The sequence below is a fragment of the Rattus rattus genome, chromosome 5, assembly GCF_011064425.1.
Source record: "Rattus rattus isolate New Zealand chromosome 5, Rrattus_CSIRO_v1, whole genome shotgun sequence".
NCBI classification, from domain to species: domain Eukaryota; kingdom Metazoa; phylum Chordata; class Mammalia; order Rodentia; family Muridae; genus Rattus; species Rattus rattus.
Genome location: NC_046158.1, coordinates 129,580,328 through 129,599,034, shown reverse-complemented (window position 1 = coordinate 129,599,034; position 18,707 = coordinate 129,580,328). Strand labels below are relative to the sequence as shown.

General features: G+C 41.1%; 2 pseudogenes; both read right to left on the bottom strand.

Annotated features, from left to right (window-relative positions):
* LOC116901025 lies at positions 1–1,141 on the bottom strand (annotated as a pseudogene).
* A 16,517-nt stretch (positions 1,142–17,658) lies between these two features.
* Positions 17,659–18,391, bottom strand: LOC116900686 (annotated as a pseudogene).
* Positions 18,392–18,707: the final 316 nt, after the last annotated feature.

Genomic DNA, 18,707 nt, shown 5'->3' with positions numbered 1-18,707 from the left:
TCAAGCTCTCGGGTTGTAGCAACGCCTCTCAGTCAGGGAGGATGCAGCGTTTCTAAACAGAAAATTATTCTCACTCATCATCAGAGCCAGTTCCAGCTCCTGGAAGTCCTGGATTCGTGCAACATCTTTGTCCTTTCTTAACAGAGTATTGGGTAACTATTATCTTTTTCACTTGGTCTGGATTAACACCCAGCTCACAGCAACTCACTCTGAACAATTCTAGTAGGTAAGCGAGTTTCTATCGATCAAGTTCACTTTCAATGAACTCATTTTCACGAAGAGATGGATTCTGTACCTCACCTTGAGCACCAGCTCTCACATATTTAATGGAAGTGCTCCGGTGAAGAAACGTGGCTGGGATGCTGGCGCTGGTCCTGCATATGGTACAGCATTTTGAGGTTCTAGAAACACCGGTGGGTTGGATGGGACAGAGAACAGGGAACATTTCTGGTGGCTGACAGACAAGACCAGGTTTTGATCTTTCTGGTGTTCTAAGTATGGCAGAGGGGCCAGAGATAGCAACATTCTGGACCAGTGCCAAAGAGGTGTGGTTCCCTAGGAAAGGCCCCTGGCAGAGGGGTTCTGTGGGGGAAGCAATCGAGGTGAGGTGAGCCATCTGCGGGGGACAGGCATTGGAGGTGGGGAGGGACCTCCATTCTACAGCTGGGTGGAGTCTCTGCTGCAAGGGTGTAGATAAGAGGGAAGGCTGGGTTGGTCAGATAGTTAAGATCAAAGGGCAGTTTTGACTCCTTCTTCAGCTTGGGGATCTCGTCATCATCATCATCTTCTACTCCCACAATCTTCCTGATTTCTTTACTTGATGGTAATTATACTGGCATTTCTCCTTTTGTTGTAAGAATCTCTCTGTCAGCTCCTGAATATAACCGGAAGGATACCACATGCCCACATGGTTACATTTACATGCCCATCGTAAACAGGCCCAGCCTTTGATCTCATTTTGGGAGTCCACATCCATCCCACTCTCTACCAGTTTCTGTGCCTCCTGAATGTCCTGCATGGCTACTGCCTACAGCAGCCTCTCCTGTTGCTCCTTCTGCTCTAAGAGGGCGCTCACCTTCCCCAGGGCCCTGGTCCCCAGTGGCCCCTCTTTGAGCATGTCCCTGCCTGCCACTGGCTCCATGGCCTGGGGAGGGAGCGCCAGGCTCTCACCCTCCACTGGCACCTGCACTCATGCTGAGCCCAAGGGTGGGGGTGGGGGTTGTGCTCCTGCCTGCTCACCAACAGATTCCCCAAAGTCATTGTTTTTAATGGCTGAGTAGTATTTCGTTGTTTAAATGTACCACATTTTCTGTATCCATTCCCCTGTTGAGGGACACCTGGATTCTTTACAGCTTCTATCTATTATAAATAAGGCTGCTATGAACATAGTGGAGCATGTATCTTTTTTGTATGCTGGAGCATCTTTTGGCCCAGGAGTGGTATATCTGGGTCCTCAGGTAGTACAATTTCCAATTTTCTGAGAAACCTCCAGACTGATTTCTACAGTGGTTGTACCAACTTGCAATCCCATCATCAAAGGAGGAGTGATTCTTTTTCTCCATATCCTCACCAACATCTGTTGTCACCTGAGTTTTTGGTCTTAGCCATTATGACTGATGTGAGGTGTAATCTCAGGGTTGATTTGATTTGCATTTCCCTCAACTAAGGATGTTGAACATTTCTTTAGATACTTCTCAGCCATTCGAAATTCCTCACTTGAGAAGTCTTTACTTAGCTCTGTATCCCATTTTTTTAACTTTCTTGAGATCTTTGTATATATTGGATATTAGCCCTCTACTAGATGTAAGATTGGTAAACTATTGGTTGCTGTTTTGTACTATGTCAGTGTTCTTAGCCTTACAGAAGCTTTGCAATTTTATAAAGTCCCATTTGTGGATTCTTGATCTTAGAGCATAAGCCATTGGATTTCTGTTTAGGAAGTTTACCCCAGTGCCCATCGGTTCGAAGTTCTTCCCCACTTTTTCTTTTACCAGTTTGAGTGTATTTGTTTTTATGTGAAGATCGTTGATCCACTTGGACTTGAGCTTTGTACGAGGTGATAAAAATGGATCGATTTGCATTCTTCTATATGCTGACCGCCAGTTGAACTAGCACCATTTGTTGAAAATGCTATCTTTTTTCCACTAGATTGTTTTAGCTTCTTTGTGAAAGATCAAGTGACCATAGGTGTGTGGATTTATTTCTGGATCTACAATTCTATTCCACTGATCTACTTCCCTGTCTCTGTACCAATATCATAAAGTTTTTATTACTATTGCTCTGTAATACTGCTTGAGTTCAGGGACCGTGATTCCTCCAGAAGTTCTTTTATTGTTGAGTATAGTTTTCACTATCCTATGTTTTTTGTTATTCCAAATGAATTTGCAAATTGTTCTTTCTAATTCTATGAAGAACTGAGTTGGAATTTTGATAGAAATTGCGTTGAATCTGTAGATTGCTTTTGGCAAGATGGCCATTTTTACAATATTAATCCTGCCAATCCATGAACATGGGAGGTGTTTCCATCTTCTGATATCTTCAGTTTCTTTCTTCAGAAACTTGAAGTTCTTGTCATACAGATCATTCACTTGCTTGGTTAGAGTCACACCAAGATATTTTATGTTATTTGTGACTATTGTGAAGGGTGTCATTTACCTAATTTTTTTCTCAGCCTGTTTATCCTTTGAGTAGAGGAAGGTTACTGACTTGTTTGAGATAATTTTATACCCAGTCACTTTGTTGAAGTTGTTTATCAGGCTTAAGTTCTCTGGTGAACGTTTGGGATCATTTAAGTATACTATCATATCATCTGCAGATAGGGATATTTTGACTTTTTCCTTTCCAATTTGTATCCTTTTGGCATGCTTTTTGCTCTGATTGCTCTGGCTACGACTTTGAGAACTATATTGAATAAGTAGGGAGAGAGTGGGCAGCCTTGTCTAGTCCCTGATTTTAGTGGGATTGCTTCAAGTTTCTCTCCATTTAGTTTGATGTTGGCTACTGTTTTGCTGTATATTGCTCTTACTATGTTTAGCAATGGGCTTTGAATTCCTCATCTTTCCAAGACTTTTAACATGAAGGGGTGTTGAGTTTTGTCAAGCGATTTTTAAGTGTCTAATGAGATGATCATGTGGCTTTTTTTCTTTGATTTTGTTTATATAGTGGATTATGTAGACAAATTTCCATATATTGAACCATCCCTGTATCCCTGGAATGAAGCCTACTTGATCATGACAGATGATCATTTTGAATCATCTGTGTTCTTGAATTCAGTTTGGTAGAATTTCTTGAGTATTTGTGCGTCAATATTCATAAGGGGAATTGGTCTGAAGTTCTCTTTCTTTGTTGGGTCTTTGTGTAGTTTAGGTTTAAGCATAATTGTGGCTTTATAGAAGGAATTGGGCAGTGATCCTCTGTTTCTATTTTGTGGAGTAGTTTTGACAGTGTTGGTTGTAGGTCTTGTATAAAGGTCTGATAGAATTCTGCACTGAACCCTGGGCTCTTTTTGGTTGGGAGACTTTAAATAACTGCTTCTACTTCTTTAGGAGTTATGAGACTGTTCAGATGGTTTATCTGATCCTGATTTAGCTTTGGTATTTGATATCTGTCTAGGAAATTGTCCATTTCCTCCAGATTTTCCAGTTTTGTTAAATATAGGCTTTTTTAGGACTTGATGTTTTTTAAAATTTCCTCAGATTCTGTTGTTATGTCTCCCTTTTCACTTCTGATTTTGTTAATTTAGATGCTTTCTTTGTGCCCTCTGGTTAGTCTGGATAATGGTTAATCTATCTTGTTGATTTTCTCAAGGAACCAGCTCCTGATTTTGTTGATTCTTTGTATAGGTTTTGTTTGTTTGTTTGTTTGTTTGTTTGTTTTTGTTTCTACTTGGTTGATTTCAGCCCTGAGTTTGATTATTTCCTGCCTTCTACTCCTCTTGGGTGTATTTGCTTCTTTTTGTTAGAGCTTTTAGGTGAGCTGCCAAGCTGCTAGTGCATGCTCTCTTCAGCTTCTTTTTGGAGGCATTCAGAGCTGTGAGTTTTCCTCTTAGCACTACTTTCATTGCCAACATTCCCCACAGTGAGGATATGGAATCTGAAGAGACCACCTTCAGTAGATAGAGAGAGCCCCCAGTGGAAAGAAGTGTCAGCAACCCAGCTTCAGAATTTTGACCCAGAATTGTTCCTGTCTTGACAAAATGCAAGGACAAAATGGAGCAGAGTCCGATATAAAGGCCTTCCAGTCACTGGCCAATGTGGGATCTTGGCCATGTACAGGAACCAAACCCTGACAGTCAGAAAAGATTTTAAGAATCTTGTTCACAGCTTTCACCGTGCTGCCACTCTCTAAGGCCAGCCCAGCCTCTTGCTTGCTGAGCTCAACTGAAGGAGAAGGGGGGTAAGTAAGGAGGTGCCCATACCATGGCTCCTACAAAGCAGATTTCCTGCAAATCCACCTGTGTTAAAGCACCCAGGAATCAATTGGCTACAAAAGCTGCTCTCAAGAGTACGCCCTCTACTGGAGGGGTGAAGAAACCTCATATTTACAGGCCTGGTTCTGTGGCACTCCGTGAAATCAGCCTCTGAATCAGTCCACTGAACTTCTGATTTGAGAGCTCCCCTTTCAGTGTCTGGTGTGATAAATTGCTCAGGACCTCAAAACAGATCTGCTCTTCCAGGGTGCAGCTATTGGTGCTTTGCAGGAGGCAAGTGAGGCCTATCTGGTTGGCCTTTTGAAGGTACCAACCTGTGTGCTATCCATGCCAAACCTGGAACAATTATGCCAAAAGATATCCAGCTAGCACGCCACATACACGCAGAATGTGCTTAAGAGTCCACTATGAGAGGAAACATTTCATTCTCAAAAAATTTTTTTTCCACTTCTTCCTGTTATCAGTAGTTCTGAATGTTAGATATTTTTTCCTTCGTGTCAAAGGTACCTAAGTTTATGTTTGCAAGTGGAAACATAGGGGACAGAATCAGGTATTGGCAGTTTCTGCACGTTCATTTGTGTGTGAATTTTTAAGATCAATGCAAGATGTAAAGCATTAATGCAAGCAAAATGTCTCAGTGAATACATTTCATCATTTCAACTTTATAACAATTATAAATAAACCTCTTAAAATTTTCTGACAATGCTAGTACTTAGATTTTTTTTCTAAAAAAAGTAAATTTCTTATTGATGAAGACTAAATGCTGTTTGTAGCATTTTATCATACAGTAGGTTCCATCCATTCACTAGACTTTTCTAACGGAGTTGTCCTACGTGCAAGTACATGTTGTTATTGCTGTCGTCTTCTGTGCTGTGCTGTTCCTGTAAGTTTGCTATTAAAATGCATCAAACTAAAAGAAAAAGACTAAACTTTGGAGTTTAAAACAGTGCAAGTACTGTGATTATGTGGACTTTCGAAATTAGAGTAAATGCATTTTGCATAATGTTATGACTATAGGCCTTTTGGAGAAAGGAAGTGGAATGTGGTAGTTTGAGTGAAAATGGTCCTGATAGCTTCACAGGGAGTAGCACTATTAGGAGATGTGGCTATGCTAAAAGAGATGTGGCCCTGCTCGAAGAAGTGGGATACTGAGCGTGAGCCTTGTGTTTTCAAATGCTACAGCCAGGTCCAATATCCCTGTCACTCACTTCTGCCTGTCAATCCAGATGTAGAACTTTTAGCTATTTCTCCATTACTACATCTGCCTGCATGGCATCCTGCTTCCCATCATGATGATAATGAACTTCATCTCTGAACTGTAAGCCAATCCCAATTAAATGTTTCTTCATTAGAGTTGCCAAGTTTCTGGCTGCTTTCCCAGAGACCATGCAAGCAACAGGGACCCTAGGTAAGTCCCTATCCTCTGCCCACCATCCCCTCTTAAAACCACCCCAACAGCCCCAAATAACACCCCTATCCCAGGCTGCATATTCTTGCCCGTAACTCTGGCAGCTTTCCTGGAAGCAGTGTAGTCACAAAGGGCCACAGGTAAGACACCATCCCCTACACACCAACTCCCCTTAAACTCACACAACAACCCTAAACTACACCCATTTTCAGAGTTACATATTCAAGTCTACAACTTCAGCAGATAATCTCTGCTTTTCCTGAGGCCATGCCATTTCTAAGGACCTCAGAAGCACTGTTGTTTCCCCAAATCTCCTCCATTGTTGGTGAAATTGCAGACTCGTACAACCATTCTGGAAATCAGTCTGGAGGTTCCTCAGAAAATTGGACATTGCACTACCTGAGGACCCAGACATACCTCTCTTGGGCATATACCCAAAAGATGCCCCAACATATAAAAAAGACACGTGCTCCACTATGTTCATCGCAGTCTTATTTATAATAGCCAGAAGCTGGAAAGAACCCAGATGCCCTTCAACAGAGGAATGGATACAGAAAATGTGGTACATCTACACAGTGGACTATTACTCAGCTATAAAAAACAATGACTTTATGAAATTCATAGGCAAATGGATGGAACTGGAAAATATCCTGAGTGAGGTAACCCAATTCCAGAAAAATACACATAGTATGATTAATGGACAGCCTGGCCAAATTCAAAGCTTTCTGATGTATAAAACTTTATAAATGGAACTACTCCATCAATAGGCAAAGAATAACCAAAATCCATCTAGATGGATAGTGTGTAATTTCTGCACAGGACTCTGTTTAGTAAATACATCACTGTATACGTTAGGAATCTTGCTCCGATAAAGGAACATAAAGATAAAAAAAAAAACTTTCTTGGGTTGTACTTTTCCTTCTGGTATCTTTGGTATGGCTAGATTTGTGGATAGATATTTTTTTAAATTTGGTTTTGTCATGAAGTATCTTCTCCATTTGTGGTGATTCAGAGGTTTGCCTGCTGTCATAGTCTAGAATGACATCTGTGGTCTCTTAGAGTCTGACAGGTATGTATACAGGACCTTCTGGCTTTTAAAATGTGTGTTAAGAAGTCTGTTGCAGGTTTAAGAGATCTGTTTTCAAACATTACTTTGCCTTTTCCCCTGCAACTTACACTATTTTTCTTACTTATTTTTTTTATATGTTTTATGTTTTGAGTGTTATGTTATGGGATGTCATTCCTTTCTGGTCCAAACTATTTGGTGTCCTATAAGCTTTTTATACATTTACATGTTTCTCTATAGGAGAGAGAAATTTTCTTCCATAATTTGGTTGAAAATATTTTCCTTTGAGCTGGGAATCTTCTCCTTCTATCCCTTCTATTCTCAAGTTTGGTCTTTTCATGGTGTCCCAGACACCTTGGGTGGTTTTTGTGAGGGACATTTATGTTTAACATTTTTGCTTCATGTGTGTTGGAATATCCAGTGTTTGCTGTACTAGGATACCTGGCCTCTGGTGGTGTCACACTGCCATGGCTGTCTTGTGCTCACACCGGCCCATAGTTTTCTAGGTTAACAGTTATTATCAGTTTAAGTTCTGATTTCTGAGTTTGTCTTTGTTAGATGGATGGGCTTTATTTATTTATTTATTTTATTTTTGCCTGTTTTTCCCCCTTGAATTCTGTTTCTTTTCTGGTCTTCTGCCTGAGTGGTCTGCAGTTCTCATGACCAGTTAGATGTCAAGTTCAGTAGGGTATCTCTACTGGAATTTTTGTGTTTGGGGGTTACCTCTGAGATTTGGGGAAACAACAGTGCTTCTGAGGTCCTTAGAAATGGCATGGCCTCAGGAAAAGCAGAGATTATCTGCTGAAGTTGTAGACTTGAATATGTAACTCTGAAAATGGGTGTAGTTTAGGGTTGTTGTGTGAGTTTAAGGGGAGTTGGTGTGTAGGGGATGGTGTCTTACCTGTGGCCCTTTGTGACTACACTGCTTCCAGGAAAGCTGCCAGAGTTACGGGCAAGAATATGCAGCCTGCGGGATAGGGTGTTATTTGGGGCTGTTGGGGTGGTTTTAAGAGGGGGATGGTGGGCAGAGGATAGGGACTTACCTAGGGTCCCTGTTGCTTGCATGGTCTCTGGGAAAGCAGCCAGAAACTTGGCAACTCTAATGAAGAAACATTTAATTGGGATTGGCTTACAGTTCAGAGATGAAGTTCATTATCATCATGATGGGAAGCAGGATGCCATGCAGGCAGATGTAGTAATGGAGAAATAGCTAAAAGTTCTACATCTGGATTGACAGGCAGAAGTGAGTGACAGGGATATTGGACCTGGCTGTAGCATTTGGAAACACAAGGCTCACGCTCAGTATCCCACTTCTTCGAGCAGGGCCACATCTCTTTTAGCATAGCCACATCTCCTAATAGTGCTACTCCCTGTGAAAGCTTAAGTCCAAGTGGATCAAGGACCTCCACATCAAACCAGATACACTCAAACTAATAGAAGAAAAACTAGGGAAGCATCTGGAACACATGGGCACTGGAAAAAATTTCCTGAACAAAACACCAATGGCTTACGCTCTAAGATCAAGAATCGACAAATGGGATCTCATAAAACTGCAAAGCTTCTGTAAGGCAAAGGACACTGTGGTTAGGACAAAATGGCAACCAACAGATTGGGAAAAGATCTTTACCAGTCCTACAACAGATAGAGGCCTTATATCCAAAATATACAAAGAACTCAAAAAGTCTGGATCTGGGCTCTTTTTGGTTGGAGACCTTTAATGACTGCTTCTATTTCCTTAGGAGTTATGGGGTTGTTTAACTGGTTTATCTGTTCCTGATTTAACTTCGGTACCTGGTATCTGTCTAGGAAATTGTCCATTTCCTGTAGATTTTCAAGTTTTGTTGAATATAGGCTTTTATAGTAAGATCTGATGATTTTTTGAATTTCCTCTGAATCTGTAGTTATGTCTCCCTTTTCATTTCTGATTTTGTTAATTTGGACACACTCTCTGTGTCTTCTCGTTAGTCTGGCTAAGGGTTTATCTATCATGTTGATTTTCTCAAAGAACCAACTTTTGGTCCTGATTCTTTCTATGGTCCTTTTTGTTTCTACTTGGTTGATTTCAGCTCTGAGTTTGATTATTTCCTGCCTTCTACTCCTCCTGGGTGTATTTGCTTCTTTTTGTTCTAGAGCTTTTAGGTGTGCTGTCAAGATGCTGACATATGCTCTTTCCTGTTTCTTACTGCAGGCACTCAGCGCTATGAGTTTTCTTCTTAGCACAGCTTTCATTGTGTCCCATAAGTTTGGGTATGTTGTACCTTCATTTTCATTAAATTCTAAAAAGTTTTTAATTTCTTTCTTTATTTCTTCCTTGACCAGGTTATCATTGAGTAGAGCATTGTTCAATTTACAAGTATATGCGGGCATTCTTCCTTGATTGTTATTGAAGACCAGTTTTAGGCCGTGGTGGTCCGATAGCACGCATGGGATTATTTCTATCTTTCTGTACCCGTTGAGGCCCATTTTTTGACCAATTATATGGTCAGTTTTGGAGAAAGTATCATGAGGTGGTGAGAAGAAGGTATATCCTTTTGTTTTAGGATAGAACGTTCTATAAATATCTGTTAAGTCCATTTGGTTCATGACTTCTCTTAGTCTGTCTATGTCTCTGTTTAATTTCTGATTCTGTGATCTGCCCATTGATGACAGTGGGGTGTTGAAATCTCCTACTATTATTGTGTGAGGTGCAATGTGTGTTTTGAGCTTTAGTAAGGTTTCTTTTATGTATGTAGGTGCCCTTGTATTTGGAGCATATATATTTAGGATTGAGATTTCCATCCTGGTGAATTTTTCCTTTGATGAATATGAAGTGTCCTTCCTTATCTTTTTTGATGACTTTTAGTTGACAATCGATTTTATTCGATATTAGAATGGCTACTCCAGCTTGCTTCTTCCGACCATTTGCTTGGAAAGTTGTTTTCCAGCCTTTCACTCTGAGGTAGTGTCTGTCTTTGTCTCTGAGGTGTGTTTCCTGTAGGCAGCAGAATTCAGGGTCCTCATTGCGTATCCAGTTTGTTAATCTATGTTTTTTTTATTGGGGAATTGAGTTCATTGATGTTGAGAGACATTAAGGAATAGTGATTGTTGCTTTCCTGTTATATTCATATTTGGATGTGAGATTATGTTTGTGTGCTTTTCTTCTCTTTTTTTTTTTGTTGCCATGATGATTGATTTTTGGTTTTTCTATGGTGTAGCTTGCCTCCTTATGTTGGGCTTTACCATTTATTATCCTTGCTAGGGCCAGATTTGTAGAAAGATATTGTGTAAATTTGGTTTTGTCATGGACTATCTTGGTTTCTCCATCTATGTTAATTGAGAATTTTGCTAGATACAGTAGCCTGTGCTGGCATTTGTGTTCTCTTAGCATCTGTATGACATCTGTCCAGGATCTTCTGGCTTTCATAGTCTCTGGTGAGAAGTCTGGTGTTATTCTGATAGGTCTGCCTTTATATGTTACTTGACCTTTTTCCTTACTACTTTTAATATTCTTTCTTTGTTTTGTGCATTTGGTGTTTTCACTATTATGTGACGGGAGGAGTTTCTTCTCTGGTCTGATCTATTTGGAGTTCTGTGGGCTTCTTGTATGTTTATTGGCATTTCTTTTAGGTTAGGGAAGTTTTCTTCTGTGATTTTGTTGAGGATATTTACTGTTCCTTTGAGCTGGGAGTCTTCACTCTCTTCTATACCTATTATCCTTAGGTTTGATCTTCTCATTGAGTCCTGGATTTCCTGTGTGTTTGGATCAGTAGCTTTTTCCGTTTTACATTATCTTTGACCATTGTGTCGATGATTTCTATGGAATCTTCTGCTCCTGAAATCCTCTCTTCTATCTCTTGTATTCTGTTGGTGATGCTGGTATCTACGGCTCCTTTTCTCTTTGGTTTTCTATATCTAGTGCTGTCTCCCTTTGTGCTTTCTTTATTGCTTCTATTTCCATTTTTAATTCCTTCAACTGTTTGATTGTGTTTTCCTGGAATTCTTTCAGGGATTTTTGTTATTCCTCTCTATATGCTTCTACTTGTTTATTTATGTTTTCCTGCATTTCTCTAACGGAGTTCTTTATGTCTTTCTTGAAGTCTTCCATCATCATGATCAAATGTGATTTTAAATCTAGATCTTGCTTTCCAGGTGTTTTTGGCTTTTAGTGTTTGTTTTGGTGGGAGAATTGGGGTCCGATGATGCCATGTAGTCTTGGTTTCTGTTGCTTGGGTTCCTGTGCTTTCCTCTCACCATCAGGTTGTCTCTGGTATTACCTTGTTCTGCTATTTCTGACAGTGGCTAGACCATCCTATAGGCCTGTGTGTCAGGAGTGCTGTAGACCTATTTTCCTGTTTTCTTTCAGCCAGTTATGGGAACAGAGTGTTCTGCTTTCAGGGCATGTAGTCTTTCCTGTCCACTGGTCTTCAGCTGTTCCTGTGGGCGTGTGTCCTGAGTCCACCAGGCAGGTCGCTTGGAGCAGAAAAGTTGGTCTTATCTGTGGTTCTGCAGCTGAAGTTGCTCCTGGGGGGCTGCTTTTGATCTATCCGTGAGGGTGGCAACCAGGAGGGCCTGTGCTGCCTTTTCCTGGCCCAGTGCACTGGGGTCCCAGATGGAATTAGGTGTTTTCCTCTGAAGTCAGAAATGTAGGCAGAGTGTAGTCTCTTTTGGCTTCCCAGGCATGTCTGCCCCTCTGAAGGTTTAGCTCTCCCTCCCACGGGATTTGGGTGCAGGGGGCCTTTGACCGGGTCCCTTCAGGTCCAAGCGGTGTCTGGACCGAAGGGTTCCTACTACTTCAGTGCCCCTATCTTCCAGTTCCCAGAGGCCCTATACAGTTTCCTCTTGGACCAGGGATGTGGGCAGGGCTGGGCACTATTTGTTGTCTCTCCTGCTCTGCAGTCTCAGCAGTGCCCACCTCTCCTGGCAGTGAGCTCTCTCTCCCATGGTGTTTGGGAGCAGTGAGCTATGGGCAAGGTTGGGGCTCTAGCTAAAAACCGGAAGTGTCCAGTCCTTGAGGAATTTTGCCCTGTCTCTGTCTCTTGATGTCTCTCCCTCCACCGCCCTCCATGTGTGTTTATTTCCAATCAGATTTCCAATACCAAACATGACTCAGGTGTAAATGCAATGTGAACAATTAGAGACTAGAGCTGGTAGCTTTGTGAGAGCTCCAGGATCTCTCTCATTTTGACTGTGCAGTAGTAAGGATGTTATGGAGGCCAGCAGCAGAGCTGTGGGGTTGAGCTTTCCGTGTCCACTCTGTATTCATTTCTGGACTCCAGATGTACCCTCACTGCTTCTCAGTTCTGTTGCTGCTTCTAGCTTGTTCAGCCACACATCTCTTAGATACATACGATAGGTCAGGTCCTCCTGCTTTTTCCTTAGCTAGCAGGACCACTGTCTCATTAGCTCACAGGTACATTGGAGACAAGCATCTGGGCTGACGTTCTGATTCTACACAGAGGGTTCTCACAAGTGTGTTGTTTCTTCTCAGTTTCATTGGTAATCACCAGCGCTGCATGAAGTTTTTTCCAGGGACCTGTGAGTCCTACATAAAACAATGCACTGTCCCAGGGGTATTCTGGACCACAGACCAGAACAGATCACCCTACAGGGCATAGGCAGAAGGACGATTAGTTGAATATCTGTGTTTGAGGATCACTAGGACTACAGAGCAAGTTCCAGGATGGCCAGTGATGACAAGAAAACCAAAGGAAAGAAAGAAGGAGAAGGTAGAAATAAAGATAGAAAGGTAGAAAGGTAGAAAGGTAGAAAGGAAGAAAGAAAGAAGAGAGAAAGAAGGGAGGGGAGACAGTGAGTGAGTGAGGGAAGGAAGGAAGAAACAAAGAAACAATGAAAGAAACAAAGATGGGTAGATGTTAGGGCAGGAAGGAAAATGAATTGATCAGGAAGGCAAAGCTGTATAAACAAAGCCCCCAAATGAATAAAGTCACATAAACAGAAAACCAGCCCTCTGAGCTTGTGCAAGTAAAACAGCAGGAAAAAATTCACTCTGTGGAAGTGTAAATGATGGTGAATGCTGAAGCCCAAATAATCATAAAAGTCCGAATCTCCAACCATCAAGTCCTACAGATCACCACCAAACAGTCTCTGTACAGGATACAAATTAGCCCCAGACAGTACATTATATGGACAGCCGTCTGTCATTCCTCACAATGACAGCAGGTGAGATCAGAAAACTAGTGACCACTCAGAGCTGGCACAACCCAAAGTGGCCTTTTCCACTTCTTAGTCCCATGGGGTCCTCTCTATCAGTTACTGTTGATTTCACTGAGACCAATGCCCTGACAAGAGGCAGCTTTAAGGGGGAAGAGCTCTATTTAGGCTCACGCTCTGAGGGGCTTGCTGGGAGTGTTAGGGCTCCTCTTCTTGGGTTTTTAGATTCTTGCCAGAAAGAATTTAAGAGCAGATTTGAACGAAGCTCCTGAATAACTTTATTCAAGTGTGAAGGACAGACAGCAAAGCAGCTGCCATCAAGAGGGAGTTGAGGAGGGTGGGAGAAAGCCATGCCTTCTGCAGTGGCATCCAGAAGTAAGGCATGTGGTGGGACTAGATCTAGAGGCTTCATAGCCTGTGACAGGAATTTCAGGGTGCGCAGGAATATAGGAATACATCGCAGAACAGGGGATGGTACTTCCTTCAAAGAAATAGAATAAGTAAGGACTAAAAAGCTAGACAGGCCTTGAGGTGCTCACTGGGGAAACCTGCAAGTGTCAGTGTTTAGGAGGGACTTTTAGAAGCAGACTCCATTAGGGATATAATTACTCCTCCCATTTTCATAGGATGAATTCAGTTGAACCAGCTCTCATTTGTGATGCTTTCCTGGCCAAACCCAGATTTTCTACAGGCCCAGGTTCATTTACGTTTAGTCAAAATACTAGAGAATAACATGTATCTTTTTGAGTTTGTAAAAATGACAAAACTAAACAGGGTCAGATATTCTGCATTGAAATGAAGAGAGAGTACCAAAATTTCAAGAGACAGAATCCACTGCGATATGATTAGTTTTTTTTTTATTGCATTAATGTAACTCCTTTCTTATGCTGTCTCAACTTGAATGGCTGCTGTATCTCTGGCTTTTTAATATGGCTTCCTTTTCAGTTGTGAAACTAGGGTTTCTGGAAATGTCAAGTCTGTTTTGAAGGTTTAGTACTGAGTGACTGTTTGAAGCATGATGATTCTTAAGAAGAGAAGTTTTATTGTTGGAAGTGAATACGGTCTTTGGCCATCAAGAATCATTTCCATGAACATCTCTTAGCCTAGTCTTTATGTACCGACACATCTTTCTGACTTTTGGGTCAAATATTTACAGTGTTTGAGGAAGCTACAAGCTCCCTCCAAACCTAAGCTCTGCTTGCTGTAAGACAGCAATAAAATCTATAGTAGAGCCTCCCTACTGTATCTGATAACTGCATTGGCTCTGAATATTCTTCTGTGACAATGAATATTATATACCAATGGGGGAACCTTAGTCTTTTGGAGAATTCTGAATCCACATTCCCTAGCATGGTCACTCAGATTTAACTTCAAATAAACTTTCTTCCTATCTATGGTGAGAGATAGGTATTTTAACAGGAAAATATCAACCAGTAGATGTCAGGCTTGGCCTGAAAATGGCTAAATGAACTTTACAGCTTTTACATGAACTTTACAGCAGGCCACTCAGCTCTTAAAGAGAAACAGAAGAGTATTGTTTCCCTAATTTCTTTCTAAGCCCATTTATCCTTTGAGTAGAGGAAGGCTACTGATTTGTTTGAATTAATTTTATATCCAGCCACTTTGCTGAAATTGTTTATCAGCTCTAAGAGTTCTCTGGTAGAATTTTGGGGGTTGTTTTGAGTTTGTTTATATAGTGGATGGTGTGTGTGTGTGTGTGTGTGTGTGTGTGTGTGTTAGACTTACAGGCTGCAGTCTGACTAACACAAACAATGGTCAGCTATGAGAGGAAGCTCTAAGAATCTAGTAGATGTTCAGTCCCACAAGGTTGGGTCTTTTAGCTGCTCTTCTGTTTAAACTGGAATCCTGAAAATCTAGGCTCTAAAAGATGAGCTGTCAAGTAAGTCCAAGCAGATTAAGAAGGAACAACCTTCCTTCTTCTGGTGTTCTCATGTAGACCCTAGCAGTAGGTGTGGTGGAGATTAAAAGTGTGACTCAAGATCTGGGTTCATGATTTGTGTTGACCCTGAAAATGCATCCTACCTCAAGATCTAGACCAAAAACTTGTGCCTTCCAGCTTCAAGATCTGGGTCACAGGTGTTTCCTCCATTTCTAGATTGTAGTTCATTCTAGACAACAGAGAACAGTCATCACACCACCAAAGTCCAAATGTATTAAACCAATGATTTTTGAGGGGGGCAGGGAACAGGGAAGGCAGAAACCTCTCATGGAGCAGAAGGGCAAAAGATCATTTGATCTTCAATTTCTGTAGGAACAGAGAGTGTGAGTTTGGGAACCAGCTCTCCCTTGGCACAAAACTTACATCTGTTATGGAAGTAAACAGCAATGTGAATGGGGCTCTCTGAGAACTCTCATCTCTATGGGAGATTTCATTTCCCAGGAATTAGGGAAGGATGTGTGACAGCTTCTGATGACTGCTGCCCTGGGGTGCTTATCTGCAGAGTGAGGTCTTCCATTTACCTTGTCACCACCTCTTTCCAGCAACACCAGGTTTCTTTGTGTATGTTCTCAACAATATATTTCTCTTTTGAATCTCATGCCATAAGCAAACAACTCTGAGTGTAGACATATCAGCATTGTCAGAAACAATGGAGTTGCAGTTAGCGTGTTAACCAGGGAGACACAGATTCAAGCCCCTTTGAATTGTGTTCTGAGGATCAAAGAACATTTCTGAGATATACCTTACAAATGTTCTCTTTTTTTCTTTTGAGAACTCTCTATTACCAGGCCCATTTTGAATGGCTCCTCTATTTTTTTTCACTTTTTTCCCCCTAAGTTTTAAATATTTTATTTTCGTACTTATACAGTATAAAGTTCGCTAAAGATTTCACAACATGACATGTATCATGCAGAAGAAAACGTAAACATTCAACATAAACTATGCCCTTCCCACTTCCCTCACACAAACTAAAAAAGAAAACACCTCATTTGCCAGTAAGGAAATAGTTTGCATTATTTTTTTCCACAACAGCAGCCAAGATACGCACAAGCAAGAGGTGTAGAAAGCATTTGCTAAAATATTTGTAACAAATAATTATGTACCAAAAAATTCACAAAAGACTAGTTCCCTCTTGAAGCAGAGAACTTGGCGGTTGACGCTGGGACAGATCACACCACTGGCTGGGATAACAAGCCAGGTACTGTTCACCAGGGAGAAAGTAGTCACATGGAGTGGAGATTTTTATTCTGAGTATTAATATTTCCATAGTTTAGCAACATCATCTTTTTAAATTATGCAAATTATGTAAACAAGAGGTACATTTTAAATTGATCTACATGCAAAACTCCACGTCATGCAAAGACACCAAGCACAGGGATTTTTCTCCCACAGACAGAGGCCATGATGGGCAGCACTCAGTTGAAGGGACAGCGGTGGCAGGCCGGTGCATTCAATTTAATATTCCCTCACCTTGATTCCTCCTACCCTTTACCATTCATGATCATAAAAACAATTTATATAGAAAAACTTTGTAGGGAAGACAGCCATATAAAACTATCCAGAATGTCTTACTCCAATCAATAGTACCTTTGCAGAGAAGGGGAGGGATAATGTCAAGTGGTAGAACATGATGTACTTTTATCTCATCAAATTTATTAAATCATTATCAATCACTAGTTGTTTGGGCAAAACAGCATAAATCCCTCATGTGCTATCTAGCCTTCTGCCAAATAAATTTTAAAAATATAAATGTGAACAAAATCTGCTCTCTTATGGCATATATATTAGCACGATATTCCCCCATTTTAACCACAAAAGGTATCTTACATAAATATGTGCTCATTAACTATCGGTTGAATTTTTAGGTTAGCTGTATGTCTTTTGAAATGCAGAAGGAAAATAAACCCATACAATTTAATGATAAGTATTTCCTGTGTACAATGAAACATGGGTATTTTAAGCCATTAAAATATGATTGCTTTAGGTTTTCTTCACTAAATAATACTTTTAAAAAGTCATGACTGCCTCAGAAAACTTCTGACCTTTATAAAATCACCACTGCTAATTACGTTTTCTCAGGGACACTTAATGAAAATAAGAGCGACTACTTAAAAAGTATCAGCCTATAGCAGTCATAGTATATGCTGTTCTATGGACACAAGAACCCACTTTTGGCAACACAACGAACTAGATCTCCAACAGAGACAGATTAAGTGCTGCTTGGCAATAAGACAGCCCCAGGAAAGATATTCAGAGGTATAAATAAAGTTACAGACTCTTTACACAAGTGTGATTAAGGTAAATAATAGGGCATTAACAAATGCTTCGTCAATCCCTCAAAGAGAAAGCACAGTGAAAGGAAACTAGCTGACCCAATACCTGGCTCAAATTGTACAATCTTCTATCTACATATAAAACCGTGTGAAATAAAAGTAAGGGTGGTTTATGTGCCACTCAGCGCTTTTGTACTCTAACATTTTGTTTCTGAATCAAGTATATTAAATTAAGCCAATCTACTAAACATATAGATAGGTACAACATCTATAAATATTTACATGTGAATATACAGATATTTTATTGTTATAAAAGATGAAGAAAAATAACCAGTCCCTTCCCTTTCTCCACCACACTGATATGCTCTTTTCCTACTGCTGTCCCTCAAACTTTAAAGTGCTACACTGAGGCATTGAGAGGGTAGGAGTTCAATAACGCTTAGCTGGTTTCATGAAGCTCATGTTGGAAAATGTGGCTTCCCAGAGAATAATACTTCCATTTAAACACACAGAGAGCATTGCTGGACGTCTTGAGCAGGTCTTCAGAGATGGAGAAGAAAATCAAAGTGTTGGGGGGTGTTCTTCAAAGAGTCACACACTCACTGCGATCCTTTTGTGGCCGTCTAGGCCACCTACAACAGCACAGACTCCCTCAAAGGATGTTCCTCCATCTCCATCCTTATCTGCATTTATTAGAGCTTTGTCTACAATCTGCTGTAACTGTGTTTCCTTCAGATTGTTGTCCACCACCATCTTCAACACCTGGAAGAGTTCTCCATTGGAAATATAGCCATCTTAATCCATGACATAGATAGGAAAAGCAAACCTCAACTTGTGTTCCCTATGGCCTTTGACACTGAACTGAGAGACTTCTTCAATGAATTCTTTGAAGTCTACTTCTCCATTCCTGTCTGTGTCGAATATATCTATATAGCCACTGTACTAAAGTTTTCTGTTGTATTTCAGGCAGAGACATGAACTCTTACATGCTCAAAGAACCGGGATTGCCCAAATCAAACTTCTTAAACCTCTTTCCCAGCCTTTTAATTTCATCAGCATTGACCTGTGAGCACATTTCCAAAGGATAACTCACCTCATTTTCCATCTTGCTCGGGGTGGGGGGTAGGCGTGACTGGTGGCGGCTGTAGTTTCCCCAGGACTCTGTGATGGCGGCTTTGCATCTGGGGCTCACCAGAGTTCAACCAGGCCTGGGCCAGAGCAGAGGCGGTGGGTGGAGTCAGGGTTGGAGATGAGTCAGAGCTGGTGGGAGAGGTGCAGTCTCAGGCTAGTGGGCAGCCTAGACTCTCTGCTGCAGTAGCTAGCATTGACCCAAACCTCACTTTGGCTTTTTGAGTTCTTTTTATAAACTGCATAGGCGAATGCCAGCAGCCACTGAACTGAGAACGGGACTGCCGTTGAAG